This window comes from Conger conger, chromosome 18 (assembly GCF_963514075.1).
Source record: "Conger conger chromosome 18, fConCon1.1, whole genome shotgun sequence".
Classification (NCBI taxonomy): Eukaryota; Metazoa; Chordata; class Actinopteri; order Anguilliformes; family Congridae; genus Conger; species Conger conger.
The window spans coordinates 240554-265667 of record NC_083777.1 but is presented as its reverse complement, the minus strand read 5'-3'; positions in this window follow the sequence as shown (position 1 = coordinate 265667).

Here is a 25114-nt window from a genome sequence, read left to right as displayed (position 1 = left end):
AACTGTGCGTTTCTTGAAAGTCAACACTCAAATTTCATCCAAAAGGAAAAGGTTTCTTGGTGGGCCGATACTCTATCAGGGGTATGCCCATTTGCCAGAAACCGCATTCAGAGCTTGTGAAATACATACATGACGATTTCGAGCTTGTGGCACTCTAAGTTTCTTAGGAGTTGAAAATGAGCATATCTTCAAGAGAGAATACACTAGCTGCTTCCAAATAAAATATGTATGATGGTGAGTGGTTCCATATCATATATTCAAAAGGTAGCCATCTGCACCTTTAGCAGCTTTAGATATAGGCTTTATAAAACCTTTAACTTTTCCCGTGTTCAGAAACAAAGTTTTTCAAACTGTGCGTTTCTTGAAAGTCAACACTCAAATTTCATCCAAAAGGAAAAGGTTTCATGGTGGGCCGATACTCTATCAGGGGTATGCCCATTTGCCAGAAACCGCATTCAGAGCTAGTGAAATAGATATAAGACGATTTCAAGCTTTGGCACTCTAAGTTTCTTAGGAGTTGAATATGAGCATATCTTGAAGAGAGAATACACTAGCTGCTTCCAAATGAAATATGTATGATGGTGAGTGGTTCCATATCATATATTCAAAAGGTAGCCATCTGCTCCTTTAGGAGCTTTAGATATAGGCTTTATAAAACCTTTAACTTTTCCCGTGTTCAGAAACAAAGTTTTTCAAACTGTGCGTTTCTTGAAAGTCAACACTCAAATTTCATCCAAAAGGAAAAGGTTTGATGGTGGGCCGATACTCTATCAGGAGTATGTCCATTTGCCAGAAACCGCATTCAGAGCTAGTGAAATACATATAAGGCGATTTCAAGCTTTGGCACTCTAAGTTTCTTAGGAGTTGAATATGAGCATATCTTGAAGAGAGAATACACTAGCTGCTTCCAAATAAAATATGTATGATGGTGAGTGGTTCCATATCATATATTCAAAAGGTAGCCATCTGCTCCTTTAGGAGCTTTAGATATAGGCTTTATAAAACCTTTAACTTTTCCCGTGTTCAGAAACAAAGTTTTTCAAAATGTGCGATTCTTGAATGTCAACTCTCAAATTTCATCCAAAAGGAAAAGGTTTGATGGTGGGCCGATACTCTATCAGGAGTATGCCCATTTGCCAGAAACAGCATTCAGAGCTTGTGAAATAGATATAAGACGATTTCAAGCTTTTGCACTCTAAGTTTCTTAGGAGTTGAATATGAGCATATCTTGAAGAGAGAATACACTAGCTGCTTCCAAATGAAATATGTATGATGGTGAGTGGTTCCATATCATATATTCAAAAGGTAGCCATCTGCTCCTTTAGGAGCTTTAGATATAGGCTTTATAAAACCTTTAACTTTTCCCGTGTTAGAAACAAAGTTTTTCAAACTGTGCGTTTCTTGAAAGTCAACACTCAAATTTCATCCAAAAGGAAAAGGTTTCATGGTGGGCCGATACTCTATCAGGAGTATGCCCATTTGCCAGAAACCGCATTCAGAGCTTGTGAAATACATATATGACGATTTCAAGCTTTGGCACTCTAAGTTTCTTAGGAGTTGAATATGAGCATATCTTGAAGAGAGAATACACTAGCTGCTTCCAAATGAAATATGTATGATGGTGAGTGGTTCCATATCATATATTCAAAAGTTAGCCATCTGCTCCTTTAGGAGCTTTAGATATAGGCTTTATAAAACCTTTAACTTTTCCCGTGTTCAGAAACAAAGTTTTTCAAACTGTGCGTTTCTTGAAAGTCAACACTCAAATTTCATCCAAAAGGAAAAGGTTTGATGGTGGGCCGATACTCTATCAGGGGTATGCCCATTTGCCAGAAACCGCATTCAGAGCTTGTGAAATACATACATGACGATTTCGAGCTTGTGGCACTCTAAGTTTCTTAGAAGTTGAAAATGAGAATATCTTCAAGAGAGAATACACTAGCTGCTTCCAAATGAAATATGTATGATGGTGAGTGGTTCCATATCATATATTCAAAAGGTAGCCATCTGCTCCTTTAGGAGCTTTAGATATAGGCTTTATAAAACCATTAACTTTTCCCGTGTTCAGAAACAAAGTTTTTCAAACTGTGCGTTTCTTGAAAGTCAACACTCAAATTTCATCCAAAAGGAAAAGGTTTGATGGTGGGCCGATACTCCTATCAGGGGTATGCCCATTTGCCAGAAACCGCATTCAGAGCTTATGAAATAGATATAAGACGATTTCAAGCTTTGGCACTCTAAGTTTCTTAGGAGTTGAATATGAGCATATCTTGAAGAGAGAATACACTAGCTGCTTCCAAATGAAATATGTATGATGGTGAGTGGTTCCATATCATATATTCAAAAGGTAGCCATCTGCTCCTTTAGGAGCTTTAGATATAGGCTTTATAAAACCTTTAACTTTTCCCGTGTTCAGAAACAAAGTTTTTCAAAATGTGCGATTCTTGAATGTCAACTCTCAAATTTCATCCAAAAGGAAAAGGTTTGATGGTGGGCCGATACTCTATCAGGAGTATGCCCATTTGCCAGAAACCGCATTCAGAGCTTGTGAAATAGATATAAGACGATTTCAAGCTTTTGCACTCTAAGTTTCTTAGGAGTTGAATATGAGCATATCTTGAAGAGAGAATACACTAGCTGCTTCCAAATGAAATATGTATGATGGTGAGTGGTTCCATATCATATATTCAAAAGGTAGCCATCTGCTCCTTTAGGAGCTTTAGATATAGGCTTTATAAAACCTTTAACTTTTCCCGTGTTAGAAACAAAGTTTTTCAAACTGTGCGTTTCTTGAAAGTCAACACTCAAATTTCATCCAAAAGGAAAAGGTTTGATGGTGGGCCGATACTCTATCAAGAGTATGCCCATTTGCCAGTAACCGCATTCAGAGCTTGTGAAATAGATATAAGACGATTTCAAGCTTTGGCACTCTAAGTTTCTTAGGAGTTGAATATGAGCATATCTTGAAGAGAGAATACACTAGCTGCTTCCAAATGAAATATGTGTGATGGTGAGTGGTTCCATATCATATATTCAAAAGGTAGCCATCTGCTCCTTTAGGAGCTTTAGATATAGGCTTTATAAAACCTTTAACTTTTCCCGTGTTGAGAAACAACGTTTTTCAAACTGTGCGTTTCTTGAAAGTCAACACTCAAATTTCATCCAAAAGGAAAAAGTTTCATGGTGGGCCGATACTCTATCAGGAGTATGCCCATTTGCGAGAAACCGCATTCAGAGCTATTGAAATACATATATGACGATTTCAAGCTTTGGCACTCTAAGTTTCTTAGGAGTTGAATATGAGCATATCTTGAAGAGAGAATACACTAGCTGCTTCCAAATGAAATATGTATGATGGTGAGTGGTTCCATATCATATATTCAAAAGGTAGCCATCTGCTCCTTTAGGAGCTTTAGATATAGGCTTTATAAAACCTTTAACTTTTCCCGTGTTCAGAAACAAAGTTTTTCAAACTGTGCGTTTCTTGAAAGTCAACACTCAAATTTCATCCAAAAGGAAAAGGTTTCTTGGTGGGCCGATACTCTATCAGGAGTATGTCCATTTGCCAGAAACCGCATTCAGAGCTAGTGAAATACATATAAGGCGATTTCAAGCTTTGGCACTAAGTTTCTTAGGAGTTGAATATGAGCATATCTTGAAGAGAGAATACACTAGCTGCTTCCAAATGAAATATGTATGATGGTGAGTGGTTCCATATCATATATTCAAAAGGTAGCCATCTGCACCTTTAGCAGCTTTAGATATAGGCTTTATAAAACCTTTAACTTTTCCCGTGTTCAGAAACAAAGTTTTTCAAACTGTGCGTTTCTTCAAAGTCAACACTCAAATTTCATCCAAAAGGAAAAGGTTTGATGGTGGGCCGATACTCTATCAGGGGTATGCCCATTTGCCAGAAACCGCATTCAGAGCTTGTGAAATACATATATGACGATTTCAAGCTTTGGCACTCTAAGTTTCTTAGGAGTTGAATATGAGCATATCTTGAAGAGAGAATACACTAGCTGCTTCCAAATGAAATATGTATGATGGTGAGTGGTTCCATATCATATATTCAAAAGGTAGCCATCTGCTCCTTTAGGAGCTTTAGATATAGGCTTTATAAAACCTTTAACTTTTCCCGTGTTCAGAAACAAAGTTTTTCAAAATGTGCGATTCTTGAATGTCAACTCTCAAATTTCATCCAAAAGGAAAAGGTTTGATGGTGGGCCGATACTCTATCAGGAGTATGCCCATTTGCCAGAAACCGCATTCAGAGCTTGTGAAATAGATATAAGACGATTTCAAGCTTTTGCACTCTAAGTTTCTTAGGAGTTGAATATGAGCATATCTTGAAGAGAGAATACACTGGCTGCTTCCAAATGAAATATGTATGATGGTGAGTGGTTCCATATCATATATTCAAAAGGTAGCCATCTGCTCCTTTAGGAGCTTTAGATATAGGCTTTATAAAACCTTTAACTTTTCCCGTGTTAGAAACAAAGTTTTTCAAACTGTGCGTTTCTTGAAAGTCAACACTCAAATTTCATCCAAAAGGAAAAGGTTTCATGGTGGGCCAATACTCTATCAGGGGTATGCCCATTTGCCAGAAACCGCATTCAGAGCTTGTGAAATACATACATGACGATTTCGAGCTTGTGGCACTCTAAGTTTCTTAGGAGTTGAAAATGAGCATATCTTCAAGAGAGAATACACTAGCTGCTTCCAAATAAAATATGTATGATGGTGAGTGGTTCCATATCATATATTCAAAAGGTAGCCATCTGCACCTTTAGCAGCTTTAGATATAGGCTTTATAAAACCTTTAACTTTTCCCGTGTTCAGAAACAAAGTTTTTCAAACTGTGCGTTTCTTCAAAGTCAACACTCAAATTTCATCCAAAAGGAAAAGGTTTGATGGTGGGCCGATACTCTATCAGGGGTATGCCCATTTGCCAGAAACCGCATTCAGAGCTTGTGAAATACATATATGACGATTTCAAGCTTTGGCACTCTAAGTTTCTTAGGAGTTGAATATGAGCATATCTTGAAGAGAGAATACACTAGCTGCTTCCAAATGAAATATGTATGATGGTGAGTGGTTCCATATCATACATTCAAAAGGTAGCCATCTGCTCCTTTAGGAGCTTTAGATATAGGCTTTATAAAACCTTTAACTTTTCCCGTGTTCAGAAACAAAGTTTTTCAAAATGTGCGATTCTTGAATGTCAACTCTCAAATTTCATCCAAAAGGAAAAGGTTTGATGGTGGGCCGATACTCTATCAGGAGTATGCCCATTTGCCAGAAACCGCATTCAGAGCTTGTGAAATAGATATAAGACGATTTCAAGCTTTTGCACTAAGTTTCTTAGGAGTTGAATATGAGCATATCTTGAAGAGAGAATACACTAGCTGCTTCCAAATGAAATATGTATGATGGTGAGTGGTTCCATATCATATATTCAAAAGGTAGCCATCTGCTCCTTTAGGAGCTTTAGATATAGGCTTTATAAAACCTTTAACTTTTCCCGTGTTGAGAAACAACGTTTTTCAAACTGTGCGTTTCTTGAAAGTCAACACTCAAATTTCATCCAAAAGGAACAAGTTTCATGGTGGGCCGATACTCTATCAGGAGTATGCCCATTTGCGAGAAACCGCATTCAGAGCTATTGAAATACATATATGACGATTTCAAGCTTTGGCACTCTAAGTTTCTTAGGAGTTGAATATGAGCATATCTTGAAGAGAGAATACACTAGCTGCTTCCAAATGAAATATGTATGATGGTGAGTGGTTCCATATCATATATTCAAAAGGTAGCCATCTGCTCCTTTAGGAGCTTTAGATATAGGCTTTATAAAACCTTTAACTTTTCCCGTGTTCAGAAACAAAGTTTTTCAAACTGTGCGTTTCTTGAAAGTAAACACTCAAATTTCATCCAAAAGGAAAAGGTTTCTTGGTGGGCCGATACTCTATCAGGGGTATGCCCATTTGCCAGAAACCGCATTCAGAGCTTGTGAAATACATACATGACGATTTCGAGCTTGTGGCACTCTAAGTTTCTTAGGAGTTGAAAATGAGCATATCTTCAAGAGAGAATACACTAGATGCTTCCAAATAAAATATGTATGATGGTGAGTGGTTCCATATCATATATTCAAAAGGTAGCCATCTGCTCCTTTAGGAGCTTTAGATATAGGCTTTATAAAACCTTTAACTTTTCCCGTGTTCAGAAACAAAGTTTTTCAAAATGTGCGATTCTTGAATGTCAACTCTCAAATTTCATCCAAAAGGAAAAGGTTTGATGGTGGGCCGATACTCTATCAGGAGTATGCCCATTTGCCAGAAACCGCATTCAGAGCTTGTGAAATAGATATAAGACGATTTCAAGCTTTTGCACTAAGTTTCTTAGGAGTTGAATATGAGCATATCTTGAAGAGAGAATACACTAGCTGCTTCCAAATGAAATATGTATGATGGTGAGTGGTTCCATATCATATATTCAAAAGGTAGCCATCTGCTCCTTTAGGAGCTTTAGATATAGGCTTTATAAAACCTTTAACTTTTCCCGTGTTGAGAAACAACGTTTTTCAAACTGTGCGTTTCTTGAAAGTCAACACTCAAATTTCATCCAAAAGGAAAAAGTTTCATGGTGGGCCGATACTCTATCAGGAGTATGCCCATTTGCGAGAAACCGCATTCAGAGCTATTGAAATACATATATGACGATTTCAAGCTTTGGCACTCTAAGTTTCTTAGGAGTTGAATATGAGCATATCTTGAAGAGAGAATACACTAGCTGCTTCCAAATGAAATATGTATGATGGTGAGTGGTTCCATATCATATATTCAAAAGGTAGCCATCTGCTCCTTTAGGAGCTTTAGATATAGGCTTTATAAAACCTTTAACTTTTCCCGTGTTCAGAAACAAAGTTTTTCAAACTGTGCGTTTCTTGAAAGTAAACACTCAAATTTCATCCAAAAGGAAAAGGTTTCTTGGTGGGCCGATACTCTATCAGGGGTATGCCCATTTGCCAGAAACCGCATTCAGAGCTTGTGAAATACATACATGACGATTTCGAGCTTGTGGCACTCTAAGTTTCTTAGGAGTTGAAAATGAGCATATCTTCAAGAGAGAATACACTAGATGCTTCCAAATAAAATATGTATGATGGTGAGTGGTTCCATATCATATATTCAAAAGGTAGCCATCTGCACCTTTAGCAGCTTTAGATATAGGCTTTATAAAACCTTTAACTTTTCCCGTGTTCAGAAACAAAGTTTTTCAAACTGTGCGTTTCTTGAAAGTCAACACTCAAATTTCATCCAAAAGGAAAAGGTTTCATGGTGGGCCGATACTCTATCAGGGGTATGCCCATTTGCCAGAAACCGCATTCAGAGCTTGTGAAATACATACATGACGATTTCGAGCTTGTGGCACTCTAAGTTTCTTAGGAGTTGAAAATGAGCATATCTTCAAGAGAGAATACACTAGCTGCTTCCAAATAAAATATGTATGATGGTGAGTGGTTCCATATCACATATTCAAAAGGTAGCCATCTGCTCCTTTAGGAGCTTTAGATATAGGCTTTATAAAACCTTTAACTTTTCCCGTGTTCAGAAACAAAGTTTTTCAAACTGTGCGTTTCTTGAAAGTCAACACTCAAATTTCATCCAAAAGGAAAAGGTTTGATGGTGGGCCGATACTCTATCAGGGGTATGCCCATTTGCCAGAAACCGCATTCAGAGCTTGTGAAATAGATATAAGACGATTTCAAGCTTTTGCACTCTAAGTTTCTTAGGAGTTGAATATGAGCATATCTTGAAGAGAGAATACACTAGCTGCTTCCAAATGAAATATGTATGATGGTGAGTGGTTCCATATCATATATTCAAAAGGTAGCCATCTGCTCCTTTAGGAGCTTTAGATATAGGCTTTATAAAACCTTTAACTTTTCCCGTGTTAGAAACAAAGTTTTTCAAACTGTGCGTTTCTTGAAAGTCAACACTCAAATTTCATCCAAAAGGAAAAGGTTTGATGGTGGGCCGATACTCTATCAGGAGTATGCCCATTTGCCAGTAACCGCATTCAGAGCTTGTGAAATAGATATAAGACGATTTCAAGCTTTGGCACTCTAAGTTTCTTAGGAGTTGAATATGAGCATATCTTGAAGAGAGAATACACTAGCTGCTTCCAAATGAAATATGTATGATGGTGAGTGGTTCCATATCATATATTCAAAAGGTAGCCATCTGCACCTTTAGCAGCTTTAGATATAGGCTTTATAAAACCTTTAACTTTTCCCGTGTTGAGAAACAACGTTTTTCAAACTGTGCGTTTCTTGAAAGTCAACACTCAAATTTCATCCAAAAGGAAAAAGTTTCATGGTGGGCCGATACTCTATCAGGAGTATGCCCATTTGCGAGAAACCGCATTCAGAGCTATTGAAATACATACATGACGATTTCAAGCTTTGGCACTCTAAGTTTCTTAGGAGTTGAATATGAGCATATCTTGAAGAGAGAATACACTAGCTGCTTCCAAATGAAATATGTATGATGGTGAGTGGTTCCATATCATATATTCAAAAGGTAGCCATCTGCTCCTTTAGGAGCTTTAGATATAGGCTTTATAAAACCTTTAACTTTTCCCGTGTTCAGAAACAAAGTTTTTCAAACTGTGCGTTTCTTGAAAGTCAACACTCAAATTTCATCCAAAAGGAAAAGGTTTCTTGGTGGGCCGATACTCTATCAGGAGTATGTCCATTTGCCAGAAACCGCATTCAGAGCTAGTGAAATACATATAAGGCGATTTCAAGCTTTGGCACTCTAAGTTTCTTAGGAGTTGAATATGAGCATATCTTGAAGAGAGAATACACTAGCTGCTTCCAAATGAAATATGTATGATGGTGAGTGGTTCCATATCATATATTCAAAAGGTAGCCATCTGCTCCTTTAGGAGCTTTAGATATAGGCTTTATAAAACCTTTAACTTTTCCCGTGTTGAGAAACAACGTTTTTCAAACTGTGCGTTTCTTGAAAGTCAACACTCAAATTTCATCCAAAAGGAAAAAGTTTCATGGTGGGCCGATACTCTATCAGGAGTATGCCCATTTGCGAGAAACCGCATTCAGAGCTATTGAAATACATATATGACGATTTCAAGCTTTGGCACTCTAAGTTTCTTAGGAGTTGAATATGAGCATATCTTGAAGAGAGAATACACTAGCTGCTTCCAAATGAAATATGTATGATGGTGAGTGGTTCCATATCATATATTCAAAAGGTAGCCATCTGCTCCTTTAGGAGCTTTAGATATAGGCTTTATAAAACCTTTAACTTTTCCCGTGTTCAGAAACAAAGTTTTTCAAACTGTGCGTTTCTTGAAAGTAAACACTCAAATTTCATCCAAAAGGAAAAGGTTTCTTGGTGGGCCGATACTCTATCAGGGGTATGCCCATTTGCCAGAAACCGCATTCAGAGCTTGTGAAATACATACATGACGATTTCGAGCTTGTGGCACTCTAAGTTTCTTAGGAGTTGAAAATGAGCATATCTTCAAGAGAGAATACACTAGATGCTTCCAAATAAAATATGTATGATGGTGAGTGGTTCCATATCATATATTCAAAAGGTAGCCATCTGCACCTTTAGCAGCTTTAGATATAGGCTTTATAAAACCTTTAACTTTTCCCGTGTTCAGAAACAAAGTTTTTCAAACTGTGCGTTTCTTGAAAGTCAACACTCAAATTTCATCCAAAAGGAAAAGGTTTCATGGTGGGCCGATACTCTATCAGGGGTATGCCCATTTGCCAGAAACCGCATTCAGAGCTTGTGAAATACATACATGACGATTTCGAGCTTGTGGCACTCTAAGTTTCTTAGGAGTTGAAAATGAGCATATCTTCAAGAGAGAATACACTAGCTGCTTCCAAATAAAATATGTATGATGGTGAGTGGTTCCATATCACATATTCAAAAGGTAGCCATCTGCTCCTTTAGGAGCTTTAGATATAGGCTTTATAAAACCTTTAACTTTTCCCGTGTTCAGAAACAAAGTTTTTCAAACTGTGCGTTTCTTGAAAGTCAACACTCAAATTTCATCCAAAAGGAAAAGGTTTGATGGTGGGCCGATACTCTATCAGGGGTATGCCCATTTGCCAGAAACCGCATTCAGAGCTTGTGAAATAGATATAAGACGATTTCAAGCTTTTGCACTCTAAGTTTCTTAGGAGTTGAATATGAGCATATCTTGAAGAGAGAATACACTAGCTGCTTCCAAATGAAATATGTATGATGGTGAGTGGTTCCATATCATATATTCAAAAGGTAGCCATCTGCTCCTTTAGGAGCTTTAGATATAGGCTTTATAAAACCTTTAACTTTTCCCGTGTTAGAAACAAAGTTTTTCAAACTGTGCGTTTCTTGAAAGTCAACACTCAAATTTCATCCAAAAGGAAAAGGTTTGATGGTGGGCCGATACTCTATCAGGAGTATGCCCATTTGCCAGTAACCGCATTCAGAGCTTGTGAAATAGATATAAGACGATTTCAAGCTTTGGCACTCTAAGTTTCTTAGGAGTTGAATATGAGCATATCTTGAAGAGAGAATACACTAGCTGCTTCCAAATGAAATATGTATGATGGTGAGTGGTTCCATATCATATATTCAAAAGGTAGCCATCTGCACCTTTAGCAGCTTTAGATATAGGCTTTATAAAACCTTTAACTTTTCCCGTGTTGAGAAACAACGTTTTTCAAACTGTGCGTTTCTTGAAAGTCAACACTCAAATTTCATCCAAAAGGAAAAAGTTTCATGGTGGGCCGATACTCTATCAGGAGTATGCCCATTTGCGAGAAACCGCATTCAGAGCTATTGAAATACATACATGACGATTTCAAGCTTTGGCACTCTAAGTTTCTTAGGAGTTGAATATGAGCATATCTTGAAGAGAGAATACACTAGCTGCTTCCAAATGAAATATGTATGATGGTGAGTGGTTCCATATCATATATTCAAAAGGTAGCCATCTGCTCCTTTAGGAGCTTTAGATATAGGCTTTATAAAACCTTTAACTTTTCCCGTGTTCAGAAACAAAGTTTTTCAAACTGTGCGTTTCTTGAAAGTCAACACTCAAATTTCATCCAAAAGGAAAAGGTTTCTTGGTGGGCCGATACTCTATCAGGAGTATGTCCATTTGCCAGAAACCGCATTCAGAGCTAGTGAAATACATATAAGGCGATTTCAAGCTTTGGCACTCTAAGTTTCTTAGGAGTTGAATATGAGCATATCTTGAAGAGAGAATACACTAGCTGCTTCCAAATGAAATATGTATGATGGTGAGTGGTTCCATATCATATATTCAAAAGGTAGCCATCTGCACCTTTAGCAGCTTTAGATATAGGCTTTATAAAACCTTTAACTTTTCCCGTGTTCAGAAACAAAGTTTTTCAAACTGTGCGTTTCTTCAAAGTCAACACTCAAATTTCATCCAAAAGGAAAAGGTTTGATGGTGGGCCGATACTCTATCAGGGGTATGCCCATTTGCCAGAAACCGCATTCAGAGCTTGTGAAATACATATATGACGATTTCAAGCTTTGGCACTCTAAGTTTCTTAGGAGTTGAATATGAGCATATCTTGAAGAGAGAATACACTAGCTGCTTCCAAATGAAATATGTATGATGGTGAGTGGTTCCATATCATATATTCAAAAGGTAGCCATCTGCTCCTTTAGGAGCTTTAGATATAGGCTTTATAAAACCTTTAACTTTTCCCGTGTTAGAAACAAAGTTTTTCAAACTGTGCGTTTCTTGAAAGTCAACACTCAAATTTCATCCAAAAGGAAAAGGTTTGATGGTGGGCCGATACTCTATCAGGAGTATGCCCATTTGCCAGAAACCGCATTCAGAGCTTGTGAAATAGATATAAGACGATTTCAAGCTTTTGCACTCTAAGTTTCTTAGGAGTTGAATATGAGCATATCTTGAAGAGAGAATACACTAGCTGCTTCCAAATGAAATATGTATGATGGTGAGTGGTTCCATATCATATATTCAAAAGGTAGCCATCTGCTCCTTTAGGAGCTTTAGATATAGGCTTTATAAAACCTTTAACTTTTCCCGTGTTCAGAAACAAAGTTTTTCAAACTGTGCGTTTCTTGAAACACTCAAATTTCATCCAAAAGGAAAAGGTTTCATGGTGGGCCGATACTCTATCAGGGGTATGCCCATTTGCCAGAAACCGCATTCAGAGCTTGTGAAATACATACATGACGATTTCGAGCTTGTGGCACTCTAAGTTTCTTAGGAGTTGAAAATGAGCATATCTTCAAGAGAGAATACACTAGCTGCTTCCAAATAAAATATGTATGATGGTGAGTGGTTCCATATCATATATTCAAAAGGTAGCCATCTGCACCTTTAGCAGCTTTAGATATAGGCTTTATAAAACCTTTAACTTTTCCCGTGTTCAGAAACAAAGTTTTTCAAACTGTGCGTTTCTTCAAAGTCAACACTCAAATTTCATCCAAAAGGAAAAGGTTTGATGGTGGGCCGATACTCTATCAGGGGTATGCCCATTTGCCAGAAACCGCATTCAGAGCTTGTGAAATACATATATGACGATTTCAAGCTTTGGCACTCTAAGTTTCTTAGGAGTTGAATATGAGCATATCTTGAAGAGAGAATACACTAGCTGCTTCCAAATGAAATATGTATGATGGTGAGTGGTTCCATATCATATATTCAAAAGGTAGCCATCTGCTCCTTTAGGAGCTTTAGATATAGGCTTTATAAAACCTTTAACTTTTCCCGTGTTCAGAAACAAAGTTTTTCAAAATGTGCGATTCTTGAATGTCAACTCTCAAATTTCATCCAAAAGGAAAAGGTTTGATGGTGGGCCGATACTCTATCAGGAGTATGCCCATTTGCCAGAAACCGCATTCAGAGCTTGTGAAATAGATATAAGACGATTTCAAGCTTTTGCACTCTAAGTTTCTTAGGAGTTGAATATGAGCATATCTTGAAGAGAGAATACACTAGCTGCTTCCAAATGAAATATGTATGATGGTGAGTGGTTCCATATCATATATTCAAAAGGTAGCCATCTGCTCCTTTAGGAGCTTTAGATATAGGCTTTATAAAACCTTTAACTTTTCCCGTGTTGAGAAACAACGTTTTTCAAACTGTGCGTTTCTTGAAAGTCAACACTCAAATTTCATCCAAAAGGAAAAAGTTTCATGGTGGGCCGATACTCTATCAGGAGTATGCCCATTTGCGAGAAACCGCATTCAGAGCTATTGAAATACATATATGACGATTTCAAGCTTTGGCACTCTAAGTTTCTTAGGAGTTGAATATGAGCATATCTTGAAGAGAGAATAAACTAGCTGCTTCCAAATGAAATATGTATGATGGTGAGTGGTTCCATATCATATATTCAAAAGGTAGCCATCTGCTCCTTTAGGAGCTTTAGATATAGGCTTTATAAAACCTTTAACTTTTCCCGTGTTCAGAAACAAAGTTTTTCAAACTGTGCGTTTCTTGAAAGTAAACACTCAAATTTCATCCAAAAGGAAAAGGTTTCTTGGTGGGCCGATACTCTATCAGGGGTATGCCCATTTGCCAGAAACCGCATTCAGAGCTTGTGAAATACATACATGACGATTTCGAGCTTGTGGCACTCTAAGTTTCTTAGGAGTTGAAAATGAGCATATCTTCAAGAGAGAATACACTAGCTGCTTCCAAATAAAATATGTATGATGGTGAGTGGTTCCATATCATATATTCAAAAGGTAGCCATCTGCACCTTTAGCAGCTTTAGATATAGGCTTTATAAAACCTTTAACTTTTCCCGTGTTCAGAAACAAAGTTTTTCAAACTGTGCGTTTCTTGAAAGTCAACACTCAAATTTCATCCAAAAGGAAAAGGTTTCATGGTGGGCCGATACTCTATCAGGGGTATGCCCATTTGCCAGAAACCGCATTCAGAGCTTGTGAAATAGATATAAGACGATTTCAACCTTTGGCACTCTAAGTTTCTTAGGAGTTGAATATGAGCATATCTTGAAGAGAGAATACACTAGCTGCTTCCAAATGAAATATGTATGATGGTGAGTGGTTCCATATCATATATTCAAAAGGTAGCCATCTGCTCCTTTAGGAGCTTTAGATATAGGCTTTATAAAACCTTTAACTTTTCCCGTGTTCAGAAACAAAGTTTTTCAAACTGTGCGTTTCTTGAAAGTCAACACTCAAATTTCATCCAAAAGGAAAAGGTTTGATGGTGGGCCGATACTCTATCAGGAGTATGTCCATTTGCCAGAAACCGCATTCAGAGCTAGTGAAATACATATAAGGCGATTTCAAGCTTTGGCACTCTAAGTTTCTTAGGAGTTGAATATGAGCATATCTTGAAGAGAGAATACACTAGCTGCTTCCAAATGAAATATGTATGATGGTGAGTGGTTCCATATCATATATTCAAAAGGTAGCCATCTGCACCTTTAGCAGCTTTAGATATAGGCTTTATAAAACCTTTAACTTTTCCCGTGTTCAGAAACAAAGTTTTTCAAACTGTGCGTTTCTTGAAAGTCAACACTCAAATTTCATCCAAAAGGAAAAGGTTTCATGGTGGGCCGATACTCTATCAGGGGTATGCCCATTTGCCAGAAACCGCATTCAGAGCTTGTGAAATACATACATGACGATTTCGAGCTTGTGGCACTCTAAGTTTCTTAGGAGTTGAAAATGAGCATATCTTCAAGAGAGAATACACTAGCTGCTTCCAAATAAAATATGTATGATGGTGAGTGGTTCCATATCATATATTCAAAAGGTAGCCATCTGCTCCTTTAGGAGCTTTAGATATAGGCTTTATAAAACCTTTAACTTTTCCCGTGTTCAGAAACAAAGTTTTTCAAAATGTGCGATTCTTGAATGTCAACTCTCAAATTTCATCCAAAAGGAAAAGGTTTGATGGTGGGCCGATACTCTATCAGGAGTATGCCCATTTGCCAGAAACCGCATTCAGAGCTTGTGAAATAGATATAAGACGATTTCAAGCTTTTGCACTCTAAGTTTCTTAGGAGTTGAATATGAGCATATCTTGAAGAGAGAATACACTAGCTGCTTCCAAATGAAATATGTATGATGGTGAGTGGTTCCATATCATATATTCAAAAGGTAGCCATCTGCTCCTTTAGGAGCTTTAGATATAGGCTTTATAAAACCTTTAACTTTTCCCGTGTTAGAAACAAAGTTTTTCAAACTGTGCGTTTCTTGAAAGTCAACACTCAAATTTCATCCAAAAGGAAAAGGTTTCATGGTGGGCCGATACTCTATCAGGAGTATGCCCATTTGCCAGAAACCGCATTCAGAGCTTGTGAAATACATATATGACGATTTCAAGCTTTGGCACTCTAAGTTTCTTAGGAGTTGAATATGAGCATATCTTGAAGAGAGAATACACTAGCTGCTTCCAAATGAAATATGTATGATGGTGAGTGGTTCCATATCATATATTCAAAAGTTAGCCATCTGCTCCTTTAGGAGCTTTAGATATAGGCTTTATAAAACCTTTAACTTTTCCCGTGTTCAGAAACAAAGTTTTTCAAACTGTGCGTTTCTTGAAAGTCAACACTCAAATATCATCCAAAAGGAAAAGGTTTGATGGTGGGCCGATACTCTATCAGGGGTATGCCCATTTGCCAGAAACCGCATTCAGAGCTTGTGAAATACATACATGACGATTTCGAGCTTGTGGCACTCTAAGTTTCTTAGAAGTTGAAAATGAGAATATCTTCAAGAGAGAATACACTAGCTGCTTCCAAATGAAATATGTATGATGGTGAGTGGTTCCATATCATATATTCAAAAGGTAGCCATCTGCTCCTTTAGGAGCTTTAGATATAGGCTTTATAAAACCATTAACTTTTCCCGTGTTCAGAAACAAAGTTTTTCAAACTGTGCGTTTCTTGAAAGTCAACACTCAAATTTCATCCAAAAGGAAAAGGTTTGATGGTGGGCCGATACTCCTATCAGGGGTATGCCCATTTGCCAGAAACCGCATTCAGAGCTTATGAAATAGATATAAGACGATTTCAAGCTTTGGCACTCTAAGTTTCTTAGGAGTTGAATATGAGCATATCTTGAAGAGAGAATACACTAGCTGCTTCCAAATGAAATATGTATGATGGTGAGTGGTTCCATATCATATATTCAAAAGGTAGCCATCTGCTCCTTTAGGAGCTTTAGATATAGGCTTTATAAAACCTTTAACTTTTCCCGTGTTCAGAAACAAAGTTTTTCAAAATGTGCGATTCTTGAATGTCAACTCTCAAATTTCATCCAAAAGGAAAAGGTTTGATGGTGGGCCGATACTCTATCAGGAGTATGCCCATTTGCCAGAAACCGCATTCAGAGCTTGTGAAATAGATATAAGACGATTTCAAGCTTTTGCACTCTAAGTTTCTTAGGAGTTGAATATGAGCATATCTTGAAGAGAGAATACACTAGCTGCTTCCAAATGAAATATGTATGATGGTGAGTGGTTCCATATCATATATTCAAAAGGTAGCCATCTGCTCCTTTAGGAGCTTTAGATATAGGCTTTATAAAACCTTTAACTTTTCCCGTGTTAGAAACAAAGTTTTTCAAACTGTGCGTTTCTTGAAAGTCAACACTCAAATTTCATCCAAAAGGAAAAGGTTTGATGGTGGGCCGATACTCTATCAGGAGTATGCCCATTTGCCAGTAACCGCATTCAGAGCTTGTGAAATAGATATAAGACGATTTCAAGCTTTGGCACTCTAAGTTTCTTAGGAGTTGAATATGAGCATATCTTGAAGAGAGAATACACTAGCTGCTTCCAAATGAAATATGTATGATGGTGAGTGGTTCCATATCATATATTCAAAAGGTAGCCATCTGCTCCTTTAGGAGCTTTAGATATAGGCTTTATAAAACCTTTAACTTTTCCCGTGTTGAGAAACAACGTTTTTCAAACTGTGCGTTTCTTGAAAGTCAACACTCAAATTTCATCCAAAAGGAAAAAGTTTCATGGTGGGCCGATACTCTATCAGGAGTATGCCCATTTGCGAGAAACCGCATTCAGAGCTATTGAAATACATATATGACGATTTCAAGCTTTGGCACTCTAAGTTTCTTAGGAGTTGAATATGAGCATATCTTGAAGAGAGAATACACTAGCTGCTTCCAAATGAAATATGTATGATGGTGAGTGGTTCCATATCATATATTCAAAAGGTAGCCATCTGCTCCTTTAGGAGCTTTAGATATAGGCTTTATAAAACCTTTAACTTTTCCCGTGTTCAGAAACAAAGTTTTTCAAACTGTGCGTTTCTTGAAAGTCAACACTCAAATTTCATCCAAAAGGAAAAGGTTTCTTGGTGGGCCGATACTCTATCAGGAGTATGTCCATTTGCCAGAAACCGCATTCAGAGCTAGTGAAATACATATAAGGCGATTTCAAGCTTTGGCACTCTAAGTTTCTTAGGAGTTGAATATGAGCATATCTTGAAGAGAGAATACACTAGCTGCTTCCAAATGAAATATGTATGATGGTGAGTGGTTCCATATCATATATTCAAAAGGTAGCCATCTGCACCTTTAGCAGCTTTAGATATAGGCTTTATAAAACCTTTAACTTTTCCCGTGTTCAGAAACAAAGTTTTTCAAACTGTGCGTTTCTTCAAAGTCAACACTCAAATTTCATCCAAAAGGAAAAGGTTTGATGGTGGGCCGATACTCTATCAGGGGTATGCCCATTTGCCAGAAACCGCATTCAGAGCTTGTGAAATACATATATGACGATTTCAAGCTTTGGCACTCTAAGTTTCTTAGGAGTTGAATATGAGCATATCTTGAAGAGAGAATACACTAGCTGCTTCCAAATGAAATATGTATGATGGTGAGTGGTTCCATATCATATATTCAAAAGGTAGCCATCTGCTCCTTTAGGAGCTTTAGATATAGGCTTTATAAAACCTTTAACTTTTCCCGTGTTAGAAACAAAGTTTTTCAAACTGTGCGTTTCTTAAAAGTCAACACTCAAATTTCATCCAAAAGGAAAAGGTTTGATGGTGGGCCGATACTCTATCAGGAGTATGCCCATTTGCCAGAAACCGCATTCAGAGCTTGTGAAATAGATATAAGACGATTTCAAGCTTTTGCACTCTAAGTTTCTTAGGAGTTGAATATGAGCATATCTTGAAGAGAGAATACACTAGCTGCTTCCAAATGAAATATGTATGATGGTGAGTGGTTCCATATCATATATTCAAAAGGTAGCCATCTGCTCCTTTAGGAGCTTTAGATATAGGCTTTATAAAACCTTTAACTTTTCACGTGTTCAGAAACAAAGTTGTTCAAACTGTGCGTTTCTTGAAACACTCAAATTTCATCCAAAAGGAAAAGGTTTCATGGTGGGCCGATACTCTTTCAGGGGTATGCCCATTTGCCAGAAACCGCATTCAGAGCTTGTGAAATACAAACATGACGATTTCGAGCTTGTGGCACTCTAAGTTTCTTAGGAGTTGAAAATGAGCATATCTTCAAGAGAGAATACACTAGCTGCTTCCAAATAAAATATGTATGATGGTGAGTGGTTCCATATCATATATTCAAAAGGTAGCCATCTGCACCTTTAGCAGCTTTAGATATAGGCTTTATAAAACCTTTAACTTTTCCCGTGTTCAGAAACAAAGTTTTTCAAACTGTGCGTTTCTTCAAAGTCAACACTCAAATTTCATCTAAAAGGAAAAGGTTTGATGGTGGGCCGATACTCTATCAGGGGTATGCCCATTTGCCAGAAACCGCATTCAGAGCTTGTGAAATACATATATGACGATTTCAAGCTTTGGCACTCTAAGTTTCTTAGGAGTTGAATATGAGCATATCTTGAAGAGAGAATACACTAGCTGCTTCCAAATGAAATATGTATGATGGTGAGTGGTTCCATATCATATATTCAAAAGGTAGCCATCTGCTCCTTTAGGAGCTTTAGATATAGGCTTTATAAAACCTTTAACTTTTCCCGTGTTCAGAAACAAAGTTTTTCAAAATGTGCGATTCTTGAATGTCAACTCTCAAATTTCATCCAAAAGGAAAAGGTTTGATGGTGGGCCGATACTCTATCAGGAGTATGCCCATTTGCCAGAAACCGCATTCAGAGCTTGTGAAATAGATATAAGACGATTTCAAGCTTTTGCACTAAGTTTCTTAGGAGTTGAATATGAGCATATCTTGAAGAGAGAATACACTAGCTGCTTCCAAATGAAATATGTATGATGGTGAGTGGTTCCATATCATATATTCAAAAGGTAGCCATCTGCTCCTTTAGGAGCTTTAGATATAGGCTTTATAAAACCTTTAACTTTTCCCGTGTTGAGAAACAACGTTTTTCAAACTGTGCGTTTCTTGAAAGTCAACACTCAAATTTCATCCAAAAGGAAAAAGTTTCATGGTGGGCCGATACTCTATCAGGAGTATGCCCATTTGCGAGAAACCGCATTCAGAGCTATTGAAATACATATATGACGATTTCAAGCTTTGGCACTCTAAGTTTCTTAGGAGTTGAATATGAGCATATCTTGAAGAGAGAATACACTAGCTGCTTCCAAATGAAATATGTATGATGGTGAGTGGTTCCATATCATATATTCAAAAGGTAGCCATCTGCTCCTTTAGGAGCTTTAGATATAGGCTTTATAAAACCTTTAACTTTTCCCGTGTTCAGAAACAAAGTTTTTCAAACTGTGCGTTTCTTGAAAGTAAACACTCAAATTTCATCCAAAAGGAAAAGGTTTCTTGGTGGGCCGATACTCTATCAGGGGTATGCCCATTTGCCAGAAACCGCATTCAGAGCTTGTGAAATACATACATGACGATTTCGAGCTTGTGGCACTCTAAGTTTCTTAGGAGTTGAAAATGAGCATATCTTCAAGAGAGAATACACTAGCTGCTTCCAAATAAAATATGTATGATGGTGAGTGGTTCCATATCATATATTCAAAAGGTAGCCATCTGCACCTTTAGCAGCTTTAGATATAGGCTTTATAAAACCTTTAACTTTTCCCGTGTTCAGAAACAAAGTTTTTCAAACTGTGCGTTTCTTGAAAGTCAACACTCAAATTTCATCCAAAAGGAAAAGGTTTCATGGTGGGCCGATACTCTATCAGGGGTATGCCCATTTGCCAGAAACCGCATTCAGAGCTTGTGAAATACATACATGACGATTTCGAGCTTGTGGCACTCTAAGTTTCTTAGGAGTTGAAAATGAGCATATCTTCAAGAGAGAATACACTAGCTGCTTCCAAATGAAATATGTATGATGGTGAGTGGTTCCATATCATATATTCAAAAGGTAGCCATCTGCTCCTTTAGGAGCTTTAGATATAGGCTTTATAAAACCTTTAACTTTTCCCGTGTTCAGAAACAAAGTTTTTCAAACTGTGCGTTTCTTGAAAGTCAACACTCAAATTTCATCCAAAAGGAAAAGGTTTGATGGTGGGCCGATACTCTATCAGGAGTATGTCCATTTGCCAGAAACCGCATTCAGAGCTAGTGAAATACATATAAGGCGATTTCAAGCTTTGGCACTCTAAGTTTCTTAGGAGTTGAATATGAGCATATCTTGAAGAGAGAATACACTAGCTGCTTCCAAATGAAATATGTATGATGGTGAGTGGTTCCATATCATATATTCAAAAGGTAGCCATCTGCACCTTTAGCAGCTTTAGATATAGGCTTTATAAAACCTTTAACTTTTCCCGTGTTCAGAAACAAAGTTTTTCAAACTGTGCGTTTCTTGAAAGTCAACACTCAAATTTCATCCAAAAGGAAAAGGTTTCATGGTGGGCCGATACTCTATCAGGGGTATGCCCATTTGCCAGAAACCGCATTCAGAGCTTGTGAAATACATACATGACGATTTCGAGCTTGTGGCACTCTAAGTTTCTTAGGAGTTGAAAATGAGCATATCTTGAAGAGAGAATACACTAGCTGCTTCCAAATAAAATATGTATGATGGTGAGTGGTTCCATATCATATATTCAAAAGGTAGCCATCTGCTCCTTTAGGAGCTTTAGATATAGGCTTTATAAAACCTTTAATTTTTCCCGTGTTCAGAAACAAAGTTTTTCAAAATGTGCGTTTCTTGAATGTCAACTCTCAAATTTCATCCAAAAGGAAAAGGTTTGATGGTGGGCCGATACTCTATCAGGAGTATGCCCATTTGCCAGAAACCGCATTCAGAGCTAGTGAAATACATATAAGACGATTTCAAGCTTTTGCACTCTAAGTTTCTTAGGAGTTGAATATGAGCATATCTTGAAGAGAGAATACACTAGCTGCTTCCAAATGAAATATGTATGATGGTGAGTGGTTCCATATCATATATTCAAAAGGTAGCCATCTGCTCCTTTAGGAGCTTTAGATATAGGCTTTATAAAACCTTTAACTTTTCCCGTGTTAGAAACAAAGTTTTTCAAACTGTGCGTTTCTTGAAAGTCAACACTCAAATTTCATCCAAAAGGAAAAGGTTTCATGGTGGGCCGATACTCTATCAGGAGTATGCCCATTTGCCAGAAACCGCATTCAGAGCTTGTGAAATACATATATGACGATTTCAGGCTTTGGCACTCTAAGTTTCTTAGGAGTTGAATATGAGCATATCTTGAAGAGAGAATACACTAGCTGCTTCCAAATGAAATATGTATGATGGTGAGTGGTTCCATATCATATATTCAAAAGGTAGCCATCTGCTCCTTTAGGAGCTTTAGATATAGGCTTTATAAAACCTTTAACTTTTCCCGTGTTCAGAAACAAAGTTTTTCAAACTGTGCGTTTCTTGAAAGTCAACACTCAAATTTCATCCAAAAGGAAAAGGTTTCATGGTGGGCCGATACTCTATCAGGAGTATGCCCATTTGCCAGAAACCGCATTCAGAGCTTGTGAAATACATATATGACGATTTCAGGCTTTGGCACTCTAAGTTTCTTAGGAGTTGAATATGAGCATATCTTGAAGAGAGAATACACTAGCTGCTTCCAAATGAAATATGTATGATGGTGAGTGGTTCCATATCATATATTCAAAAGGTAGCCATCTGCTCCTTTAGGAGCTTTAGATATAGGCTTTATAAAACCTTTAACTTTTCCCGTGTTCAGAAACAAAGTTTTTCAAACTGTGCGTTTCTTGAAAGTCAACACTCAAATTTCATCCAAAAGGAAAAGGTTTCATGGTGGGCCGATACTCTATCAGGAGTATGCCCATTTGCCAGAAACCGCATTCAGAGCTTGTGAAATACGTATATGACGATTTCAAGCTTTGGCACTCTAAGTTTCTTAGGAGTTGAATATGAGCATATCTTGAAGAGAGAATACACTAGCTGCTTCCAAATGAAATATGTATGATGGTGAGTGGTTCCATATCATATATTCAAAAGGTAGCCATCTGCTCCTTTAGGAGCTTTAGATATAGGCTTTATAAAACCTTTAACTTTTCCCGTGTTCAGAAACAAAGTTTTTCAAAATGTGCGATTCTTGAAAGTCAACTCTCAAATTTCATCCAAAAGGAAAAGGTTTGATGGTGGGCCGATACTCTATCAGGAGTATGCCCATTTGCCAGAAACCGCATTCAGAGCTTGTGAAATAGATATAAGACGATTTCAAGCTTTTGCACTCTATGTTTCTTAGGAGTTGAATATGAGCATATCTTGAAGAGAGAATACACTAGCTGCTTCCAAATGAAATATGTATGATGGTGAGTGGTTCCATATCATATATTCAAAAGGTAGCCATCTGCTCCTTTAGGAGCTTTAGATATAGGCTTTATAAAACCTTTAACTTTTCCCGTGTTCAGAAACAAAGTTTTTCAAACTGTGCGTTTCTTGAAACACTCAAATTTCATCCAAAAGGAAAAGGTTTCATGGTGGGCCGATACTCTATCAGGGGTATGCCCATTTGCCAGAAACCGCATTCAGAGCTTGTGAAATACATACATGACGATTTCGAGCTTGTGGCACTCTAAGTTTCTTAGGAGTTGAAAATGAGCATATCTTCAAGAGAGAATACACTAGCTGCTTCCAAATAAAATATGTATGATGGTGAGTAGTTCCATATCATATATTCAAAAGGTAGCCATCTGCTCCTTTAGCAGCTTTAGATATAGGCTTTATAAAACCTTTAACTTTTCCCGTGTTCAGAAACAAAGTTTTTCAAACTGTGCGTTTCTTGAAAGTCAACACTCAAATTTCATCCAAAAGGAAAAGGTTTGATGGTGGGCCGATACTCCTATCAGGGGTATGCCCATTTGCCAGAAACCGCATTCAGAGCTTGTGAAATAGATATAAGACGATTTCAAGCTTTGGCACTCTAAGTTTCTTAGGAGTTGAATATGAGCATATCTTGAAGAGAGAATACACTAGGTGCTTCCAAATGAAATATGTATGATGGTGAGTGGTTCCATATCATATATTCAAAAGGTAGCCATCTGCTCCTTTAGGAGCTTTAGATATAGGCTTTATAAAACCTTTAACTTTTCCCGTGTTGAGAAACAACGTTTTTCAAACTGTGCGTTTCTTGAAAGTCAACACTCAAATTTCATCCAAAAGGAAAAAGTTTCATGGTGGGCCGATACTCTATCAGGAGTATGCCCATTTGCGAGAAACCGCATTCAGAGCTATTGAAATACATATATGACGATTTCAAGCTTTGGCACTCTAAGTTTCTTAGGAGTTGAATATGAGCATATCTTGAAGAGAGAATACACTAGCTGCTTCCAAATGAAATATGTATGATGGTGAGTGGTTCCATATCATATATTCAAAAGGTAGCCATCTGCTCCTTTAGGAGCTTTAGATATAGGCTTTATAAAACATTGAACTTTTCCCGTGTTCAGAAACAAAGTTTTTCAAACTGTGCGTTTCTTGAAAGTAAACACTCAAATTTCATCCAAAAGGAAAAGGTTTCTTGGTGGGCCGATACTCTATCAGGGGTATGCCCATTTGCCAGAAACCGCATTCAGAGCTTGTGAAATACATACATGACGATTTCGAGCTTGTGGCACTAAGTTTCTTAGGAGTTGAAAATGAGCATATCTTCAAGAGAGAATACACTAGCTGCTTCCAAATGAAATATGTATGATGGTGAGTGGTTCCATATCATATATTCAAAAGGTAGCCATCTGCTCCTTTAGGAGCTTTAGATATAGGCTTTATAAAACCTTTAACTTTTCCCGTGTTCAGAAACAAAGTTTTTCAAACTGTGCGTTTCTTGAAAGTCAACACTCAAATTTCATCCAAAAGGAAAAGGTTTCATGGTGGGCCGATACTCTATCAGGGGTATGCCCATTTGCCAGAAACCGCATTCAGAGCTTGTGAAATACATACATGACGATTTCGAGCTTGTGGCACTCTAAGTTTCTTAGGAGTTGAAAATGAGCATATCTTCAAGAGAGAATACACTAGCTGCTTCCAAATAAAATATGTATGATGGTGAGTGGTTCCATATCACATATTCAAAAGGTAGCCATCTGCTCCTTTAGGAGCTTTAGATATAGGCTTTATAAAACCTTTAACTTTTCCCGTGTTCAGAAACAAAGTTTTTCAAACTGTGCGTTTCTTGAAAGTCAACACTCAAATTTCATCCAAAAGGAAAAGGTTTGATGGTGGGCCGATACTCTATCAGGGGTAAGCCCATTTGCCAGAAACCGCATTCAGAGCTTGTGAAATAGATATAAGACGATTTCAAGCTTTGGCACTCTAAGTTTCTTAGGAGTTGAATATGAGCATATCTTGAAGAGAGAATACACTAGCTGCTTCCAAATGAAATATGTATGATGGTGAGTGGTTCCATATCATATATTCAAAAGGTAGCCATCTGCTCCTTTAGGAGCTTTAGATATAGGCTTTATAAAACCTTTAACTTTTCCCGTGTTCAGAAACAAAGTTTTTCAAACTGTGCGTTTCTTGAAAGTCAACACTCAAATTTCATCCAAAAGGAAAAGGTTTCATGGTGGGCCGATACTCTATCAGGAGTATGTCCATTTGCCAGAAACCGCATTCAGAGCTAGTGAAATACATATAAGGCGATTTCAAG